Consider the following 9011-nt stretch of genomic DNA (forward strand, 5'->3'; position numbering starts at 1 on the left):
AGAATCGCTTGAACCCGGGAGGCAGAGGTTGCAGTGAGCCAAGATCATCCCACAGCACTCCAGCCTGGGCAACAGAGTGAGACTCTGTCTTCAAAAAAAAAAAAAAAAAAGAAATAGACACTACCAATAATCAAAGAAGTTGACAGCATAAGAGGAAAAAACTTGTCTGTTTAGATGTCCTGGAAGTATGGTTATGGAATTGTGATAGAGTCCATCATGGATCGGTTAACAACATTAATCATCTCTATGACTTTTACCACATAAGCTGTCCTCCTGAAGCTTCTGAACACAGCAATTCACCCCTTTCACGTGGGTTGCTGTGTGCTCCTATTGCACCCATCAGAGTGAATCGTACATATATACCCAGTTACAGGTTCGTCGCTGTCTTGAGAGCAGGTTCCCACCTTATGTAGCTTTTATAAATCCTTAGCCTCTAACACATTACAAAGCACATGTAGGCAATACATTTGAATGAAAGAATGAATGAGCATTAATGAGTGCCGTTTTATTTTGGGTCTCCAGAAATACTGACAGATGTAGTAATAATCATTATCTTTAAACTTCACATTCACAGGTAAGCCTATCTCAGCTTTCCATTTGGCAAAAAAAATAAGCAACCCAAAATTGCCTGTGTCCTGGGATTCCTGTCTTCTTTTTTTTTTTTTTTTTTAAGGAGACTGGTTGTAACAATCATTACAGCCTGCCTTCACTTTTATTCAACCATATTACAGAAGGTACAAATGTACCCTAACAATTCAAACAAAGTTATAACAAAGAAATTAAACAAGCAAAGAAAGAATATATTTGATTTGCAAACAGGTTTCAGGCAGTAGCAACATAACAAAGCACCAACGTTTCATATGTGTTTGCCAAACTGTTAATAGTAATACCACCATTCTTTATATAAACAAATTAATAGTTTGATTTTGATTAAGCAATTGGTGATTAAAAGATACTTTTATGTAACTCTGTGACAACTACATCACAGTTTATAGAAGCAATAGGAATGCCATGCTATTTTTTTCTTTAACTGTGTGTTTGTGTGTTTTTAAGTAAAGAAAGGCACAGATAAAAAAACTTAAACAGCATGAGGGTATATATTTTAAAATGCTCTGTCCTATCTTTGTTCCTGTAATCTAGTCCCTACCACCAGAGGCATCAAATGATACTCCTTCTTGTATACCCTGAATTTAGAGAGAATTCTAAGCATTTATAAGCAGGGTTGTGTTTATTTTTTAATTTTATTTTTTGAGACAGGGTCTTACTGTGTAGCATAGGCTGGAGTGCAGTGTCACTGTCATGGCTCACTGCAGCCTTTAATTCCCAGGGTCAAGCAACCCTTCTACCTCAGCCTCCTGAGTAGCTGGGACCACATGTGCACACCACCATGCCGAGCAATTTTTTTTTTTTTTTTTTTTTTTGAGGCAGAATTTCGCTCTGTCGCTCAGGCTGGAGTGCAGTGGTGTGATCTTGGCTCACTGCAACCTCTGCCTCGCAGGTTCAAACGATTCTCTTGCCTCAGCCTCCTAAGTAGCTGGGATTACAGGCCTGAGCCACCATGACTGGCTAATTTTTGTATTTTTAGTAGAAATGGGGTTTGGCCCTGTTGGCCAGGCCGGTCTTGAACTCCTGACCTCAAGCAGTCCTCCTGCCTGGGAAAGCGTTGGGATTACAGGCATAAGCCACCGTGCCAGGCCTAAAGGTTATTTTTAAAAAGTCACACATGCGGTTAGCAATATGAAAAAATGGTCTGAGTCATCAACCGTTAGATAAGAAATGGAAATGATCCTTCTTAATCACTTATAATCAGAGGCCCAAGGGATGGTGGTCTCTGATACGGATGTATCCCGTGTTAGTTTGCTAAGAGTGCCTTAACAAATTACCACGAACTGGGTGATTTAAAACCACAGAAATGCCTTCTTTCATGGTTCTGGAAGCCAGAAGTGTGAAATGAAGGTGTTGGCAGGGCCTCGCTCTCTCTGAAGCCTGACAGGAGGATCCTTCCTTGCCTCTTTCAGCTTCTGGTGGCTTTGGGTGTTCTTTGGTTGGTGGCAGCAAAACTCCAATTGCTGCCTCCACCTTCACACAGGCTGCTATTTATGTGTCTCTGTGTTTCAAATCTCCTCCTCTTAGAAGGGTACCAGTCATTGGATTTGGGGCTCACTCAAAATCCAGCATCATTTCATCTGTGTGCAAATGGAGTCCCATCTTTGTTACTTCCAGAAAGTCTGTGAAAGCTACCCCTTCCCAGCTACCCTGCCATGGGGAAAATGCCTTGTTCCAAGCCCCAGCCACTCTGCGATCCTCCTTAAGGCTCACTTAAATCAATCCTCTGTGCTGGGCCTGAAGCACAAAAGTTTCTTTACTTTTCATTGTGGGAAGAAGAGTACTAAGGACCACTCAGACTTTTAGAAACTACCAACATACAACAAATTTAGCACACACAACACGAGTAATGAAGCTGGGAATGGGGGGACTCTTGTAACATTTCCTTCTGCCCTTCACAGGAGCAATGGGCTTTGAATACAGAGAGAAGTCTCTACTCCACCCAGCCTTCATTTATTTACTCAGAATGCCACTTTGATTTCAGTTTTTATCCCTAGGGCATCCTAAGGGCCTTTGGAATCACTGTGAAATTTGGAAAGAAACTGGGTGTTTCACACCTGGTATTCATCTGTTCATTCTTAAGTGACAGGCAGGCACTATAGTAAGATGTTGGATGGGGAGAAGCCAGTTTCCACCCCAAAGCACTCCATACACTCCAGTGGATGGATGACAGACATGTAAACAGACAAATAGGACAGGAGGTGGGGAGTCTAAGGATGGGTATCTGAAAGCAATATTGTGGGTTGCCCCTGCTTCTGGAGTATGACAATTACTACAAGGGTGGCTTTCCCCGGGCAATGCTGTTGCTGTCTGTTTTGAAGCTAATCACACCTTTTGATAGTTTAAGGTCCTGGATGAACTAACAGAGTTCGTAAAGGTAATGAGATCTAGTTTTGAATATCCTCAAAAATAAGTGATTGTAATTAATCCAATGTAGAAGTTACATCTGAATGCTGGTTCCCTTTGTCTTCCTATCATGACCCATAGCAATTTTGGCTGCATAATTCCTTGTCTGTATCCACTGGGTGAGAGGGCAAGTAAACGTCCTGGTAGACCAATTTAGTTCACATGCCTGCCCCCGGATCCGTAACTCTCACCGAAGGGAATGCCATGTGCTGTTTTGTTCAAATCTAGATGACTGAACACGCGCAAAAGAGGGGAGAAGGAATTACTGAAATTAGTTTAGGCCAATCAGAGCTCATGCCTTGAGTGGGAATCGGGGATACAGCCTTCTTCCCGTGAATCTCCTGGGCTGCTGAAGATGCATGCGGGGCTGCTAGATGCACTAATGAAGCTGAGGTTCTATTAGGAAGGAGGGAAAGGAGAACCATAAAGTAGAGCTGCAAACCCTGATCTACAATAATGAGGAAGGGCTTGCAGTAAAGATCAGTGAGGGCTGGTGAAGACCCCAGGATGGAACCTGCAGCCTGAGTCTCAGACACATTCTCCCACATAGTGTACCATGAGGGGGCACTCAACACTCCCTGGTTAGAACCGATGGGCACAGGATGGTTAGGCTGGCTGCAGGAATTTCCAGGGGACACTGAGGAGTAGTAGGGGGAGGTGAGATTAAATGAAGAAGCACACAATCTTGCTCTAGTTGTAGGAAACAGTCTGTCAGGGAAGCAAAGTAGGAAAAAATTACCTGTGACTTGTGAACAGTCTCACAGTTGTTGATTGCTGCTGACTAGGGAACAGAAAGGGCATCACACATATACCACACACACCCACACCCTTGTGTTACAAGGAATCAATAAGAATTTTTGCCAGCGGAGAACACCAGTTTAGTCTCTCCTTCATTGAAACCTACTGCCCATTGCTCTTCTGGGAATACCCATCTCATGTTTGGTTCTGCCCTTACTAGTTGTATGTTCTTGGAAAGCTGTTTAACCTCTATTTCAGTCTGCTCTTATGTAAAAACGGGATAATAATAGTACCTACACTCATAGGGTTGTTGTGAGGGTTAAATAAGTTAATAAATGTTAACAGTTAGAAAGTTACCTAGAACTTAGTAAGCATAAAGTGATGATAATGGTGATTGGCTGGACATGGTGGCTCACACTTGTAATCTCAGCTCTTGGGGAGGCAGAGGTGGGAGGATCACTTGAGCCCAGGAGTTGGAGACCAGCCTGGGAAACATAATCAGATCTCATCTCTCCAAAAGAAAAAAAAAAAAGGAAGAAGAAGGAAAAGGATGATGCTGGTTAAAAGAGTAATACAAAAGGAACTCTGTGTGTGTGTGTGTGTGTGTGTGTGTGTGTAAAAAGAGAGGAGCAAGAAAAAACAAATGCACAAAATGGAGTAATACCGCAATTGGGCTATGGACATTTTGAACAAACCTAAATCTGTGTGTTGCCATGGACTAGTGACTCCCGTGTACCTCCCATTTTCTTCCTTTTTGAATAGGAATGCCTCTAGCTGCTATCCTTCTCCTGTCCCACCATTGTACATTGTGTGTGTGAGGCAGACAACTTGTTTCATTTTTTTTTCCATTTCATAGTTTTGCAAGTCCGCAGATGAAGGGGAATTGTGCTGCAGTAGCTGGACTTAATGAGTTACACCTGAGGAGCCTCATCTGTACACCTGGGCCTGATTTAGATGATGAGATTTTGGCCTTCAAAGTGACTCTGTAATAGAATGAGACTTTTGGAGGACTTGAGATGGGGTAGATGTATTTTGCACATAGGAAGGACATGGATCACTGGGGGCCAGAGTGTGGATTATTGCAGACAGGCTACATGGCTCCCAGTGAGCCCCACTGATATGGTTAGGCTCTGTGTCCCCACCCAAATCTCATCTCGAATTGTAATCCCCAGGTGTTGAGGGAAGGACTGGGTGGAAGGTGATTGGATCATGGGGGTGGTTCCCCCATGCTGTTCTCGTGATAGTGAGTGAGTTCTCATGAGATCTGATGGTTTTATAAGGGGATCTTCCCCCTTCTCTCTCTCCTGCCACCTTGTGAATAAGGTGCTTGCTTGCCTTTTGCCTTCCATCATGACTGTAAGTTTCCTGAGGCCTCCTCAGCGGTATGGAACTGTGAGCCAATTAAACCTCTTTCCTTTATAAATTACCCAGTCTCAGAGAAGTTCTTTATAGCAGTGTGAGAATAGACTGATATACCCCTCTCCTAGCATTCTTACCTTGTATAATCTCCTCCCCTTGAGTGGGAATGGAACCTGTGGCTTGCTTCTACCAATAGAATATGGTATAGGAGATGGAATGTCACTCTGTGATTACTTTAGGTAAGACTGTAACTTCCGTCTTGCCAGTAGACTCAATTGGTTTTGCCCCTGCTGGCTTTGATGAAGTAAGCTGCCAATGTGGAGAGGCCCATGTGGCAAGAAACTTAAGGTGCCCTCTGAGAAAAGGCTAGGAAGGAGCTGAGCTCCTCCACCTGACAAGCAGCAATGAGCTGAATCCTGCCAACAAACATGTGAACTTGAAGGCAAGTCCTTCTCCAGTTGAGGCTTCAGTGAAACCCCAGGCTTGGTTGACACTGTCATTGCAGTTTTGTGAAAGACCCTAAAACAGAGGATCCTGCTCACCTGTGCCTGAATCCCTGGCCCAATAAACGGTGTTGAATCTACCAGAGAGCCAGCTGGAAAAAGATATCAGTGGAGCCCTACTTATCTCGTCACTACAATAAATTCTGGCTGGATCACAGATATAAATGCTGAGCACAAAATAATAAATCTTTGAGTAGAATATATCGTGAAAATTTTTCATAATTTCAAGGGAAATACTATCTAAATGATAAACTTTCTAGAGGCCAAGAATGAAAAGGTAAGTTCAAAAACATAAAACTAGAATTCTGTACAAAACAAACAGTGGAAGTATACAGGGAAGAAGAAACAAACTGGGAAAAAACCCTCCTACATATACATTGACAAAACATGATTTTCCCTGATATATAGAGTTCAACAAGTCAAAACAAACAGCAATGTGAGAGAAAACAGGCAGAGAACATGGTTCACAGAACAGAACATGCAAGTGGCTCTCAAACATAGGCAAAGATGCTTGACATTTGATAAAGATGAAACCAAATTAAAATGATAAGCTATTATTTTTTAACATCGGTTGGGATTGGTAAAAAAGTTGGAATATTCTGTGCTAAGGGATGGGGAAACAGTCCCTCTCTTTTTCTTTTTTTTGAGACACAGTCTTACTCTGTCACCCAGGTTGGAGTGCAGTGGTGTGAACTCGACTCACTGCAACCTCCACCTCCCAGGTTCAAGTGATTCTCCTGCCTCAGCCTCCAGAGTAGCTGGCACTACAGGTGTATGCCACCACACCCGGCTAATTTTTTTGTGTATTAGTAGAGACAAGGTTTCGCCATGGTCAGATTGGTTTCGAACCTGACCTCAGGCGATCTGCCTGCCTCAGCCTCCCAAAGTGCTGGGATTATAGGCATGAGCCACTGCACTGGACCGGAAACAGGTACTCTCATACTTGTGCATATAAATTGGTACAATCTCTATGAAGGGCAATTTGACAAAATACCAAAATATCCAAATTTGACATAGACATCTCACCTCTAGAAATTTTACCCACACATGATATATATTAAAAGACTGTCACTGAAGCACAGTTTGTAATAGGGAAAGATGGAAAATAACCAACATGTATATAAACAGGGTACTGTTTATCTAGTGAAAATGAACAAATAAGGCAGTTCTGTTTGTGCTGACATGAAGCAGTTTTCAAGGTTGTTTAGAAAAACAGGAGAATATTGTGTAATGTATGCCATTTGTACAAAAACAATTACATATACTAGACGTGCTTATACATGCAAAGAATATTTCTGGAAAAATACACAAGAAACTTGCTTCCAGGAAGAACTAGGTGGCTGGGGAAAACAGAAGTTAGACACTTCTTATTTTATAGTTTTTTGAATATTTTGGGTGAATATTATGAATATATTCTCTTCACAATTGTTAATACAAAAATGAAAAGGAAGTAATGTTTTGACACCCAAAGGCTCTCTCCAGGACTTAAAAGGGAGGCGTGTTTTTTAGGCAAGAAAGAGCCAGTGAATGCCCCTCTGTGGGAGCAAAAGAAGAGAACGCCCACTGCGTTTTTAAAGTACATCTTAAAATAGTGTATTGCAAAGCTCAGTGGGCTCAGCCCTTTATGACTGTTGGTTAGAAGACTGTCAGGGATCATTTTCCAAATGCCAACTTACACTCCTCTGTCATCCAGAAAGTTCTTATTCCTGTGAGAATTTTTAGAATTTAGAGAGTGGCTAGTAGGGCTGACAGCCCCATGCAAAGCAGGTGGGGAGGCTTCAAAGGAGTGGTCCCCATGCATCTATTTCTCATTGTTTTCTTTCCTTGTTCCAGCCAGTGCTACCGCTCCCCTTTCCTGGGTCCAGCCTTTGACATAAACTCTGCAGCTGAGACCCCTGACCTCTCTCCCTGCTTCCCTGTCTTACTTAAGCCTGGCACCTCTGCAGCTGTGACTCATTGCAAATGCTTTGCATTCCGGGATGTTCTTCAGGGTTTTGGGTCTCCCTTGTGGCTCAACAAACCAGGCAAGTTGAAAGGGAGGAGAAAAAGAGGCCCTGCAGCTGCCAAAACATTGCAGACATGAGGCGGGAAATTGTTAGGAAAACTGAAAAGGTTTTGTGCTGGAAAAACCCCAGCCAGCCACTCCCTCGCTTGGGCCTGCTTGTAACTGGAGCAGAGCTAGGGGACGCCTTCATGGAAGCTGAGTCACCTGTGGGTTGTCCCAGCCCCCATGAGGTTCCATTCACAGACCCAGGGGCACCACACCCCATCTGGAGACCATCTCCATGTGTCCATGAAGGACTGGGTTAAAGCCACTCTGGAAAGCAGAAATGGGGGTGTCATCTAGAAGTATTGTTTGTCTCAAGTGTTAGTTTACCTTTACGTCACTGGAATGATTTTGTCAGCTTGTTCTGCCTCCTCACCACCTTCAGCTGTACACAATTTATGTTTATAGTCAGGTCAATTGACATCTACTCTTATGACAGCTGTGTTCTTCCCTGACCCTTAAAGCTATGAGACCCTAAATTGAAGGTCTTTAGGTAAAAGAAATTAGTGTCTTGCTGTCCAGGTTAATTCAATGGAGATGGGGGAGGGTAAGCTGTGCCTTCTCACCTTCACTTCTTTCCTGATCCTCTATAAAGACTCCAATTGGGCATAATTTTAAAAACCTTTTAAATAAACTTTATCGATGTAAACTTACATATAAGAAAACACACCCGGGTTGGCTCTGGTTGCAGAGTTGAGTGTCCTGAGAGGTCAGATTGCTGTCAGACATGGCTCATGAACATGGACATAGTAAAATGGAACTTCCAGATTATAAACAATGGAAGATAGAAGGGACACCATTTGAAACTGTCAAGAAGAAGTTGGCTTCGCAAGGGCTAAGGGATCCATGGGACCAAGATGAAGCTTGGAGATACATGGGTGGCTTTGCAAACAGTGGTTCCTTTATTGGTGCATTATTAAAAGGATTCAAGGATTCAAGTGGGGATTTGCTGCATTTGTGGGAGCTGTAGGAGCTGAATATTATCTGGAGTCCCTGAATAAAGATAAGAAGCATCACTGAAGATAATACCTGGAAGTACCATAGTGGTTTCTTGACTCTTCAGAATAAGATTTCTTCACTGTAGCCTACTTGTCTGGCTTGTCCCTTAAAGAATATTAGTAAGATTTAATAAAGTAAAATAATATATATGCAAAAAAACCCCACTCATTTTTGGTGTATAATTTTACGAGTTTTGGCAAATCTACATACCCCTGTAAGGCATAATTTGAAGCCAACTTAATAGATAGGAATGAAATAAATGCACATGGGGGGGTCAACAGTATTTCACATTCAGCTACATTTCTCTAACCCTGTGGGTGCAACATCGTCACATGTTAAAGCTCCTTTGCTAT

General features: G+C 42.6%; 1 pseudogene; it reads left to right on the forward strand.

Moving 5' to 3' along the window:
* Positions 1-8339: 8339 nt before the first annotated feature.
* On the forward strand, positions 8340-8715 carry LOC112128841 (NADH dehydrogenase [ubiquinone] 1 beta subcomplex subunit 3-like; annotated as a pseudogene).
* Positions 8716-9011: the final 296 nt, after the last annotated feature.

This window comes from Pongo abelii, chromosome 15, assembly GCF_028885655.2.
Source record: "Pongo abelii isolate AG06213 chromosome 15, NHGRI_mPonAbe1-v2.0_pri, whole genome shotgun sequence".
In the NCBI taxonomy this organism is placed as follows: Eukaryota; Metazoa; Chordata; class Mammalia; order Primates; family Hominidae; genus Pongo; species Pongo abelii.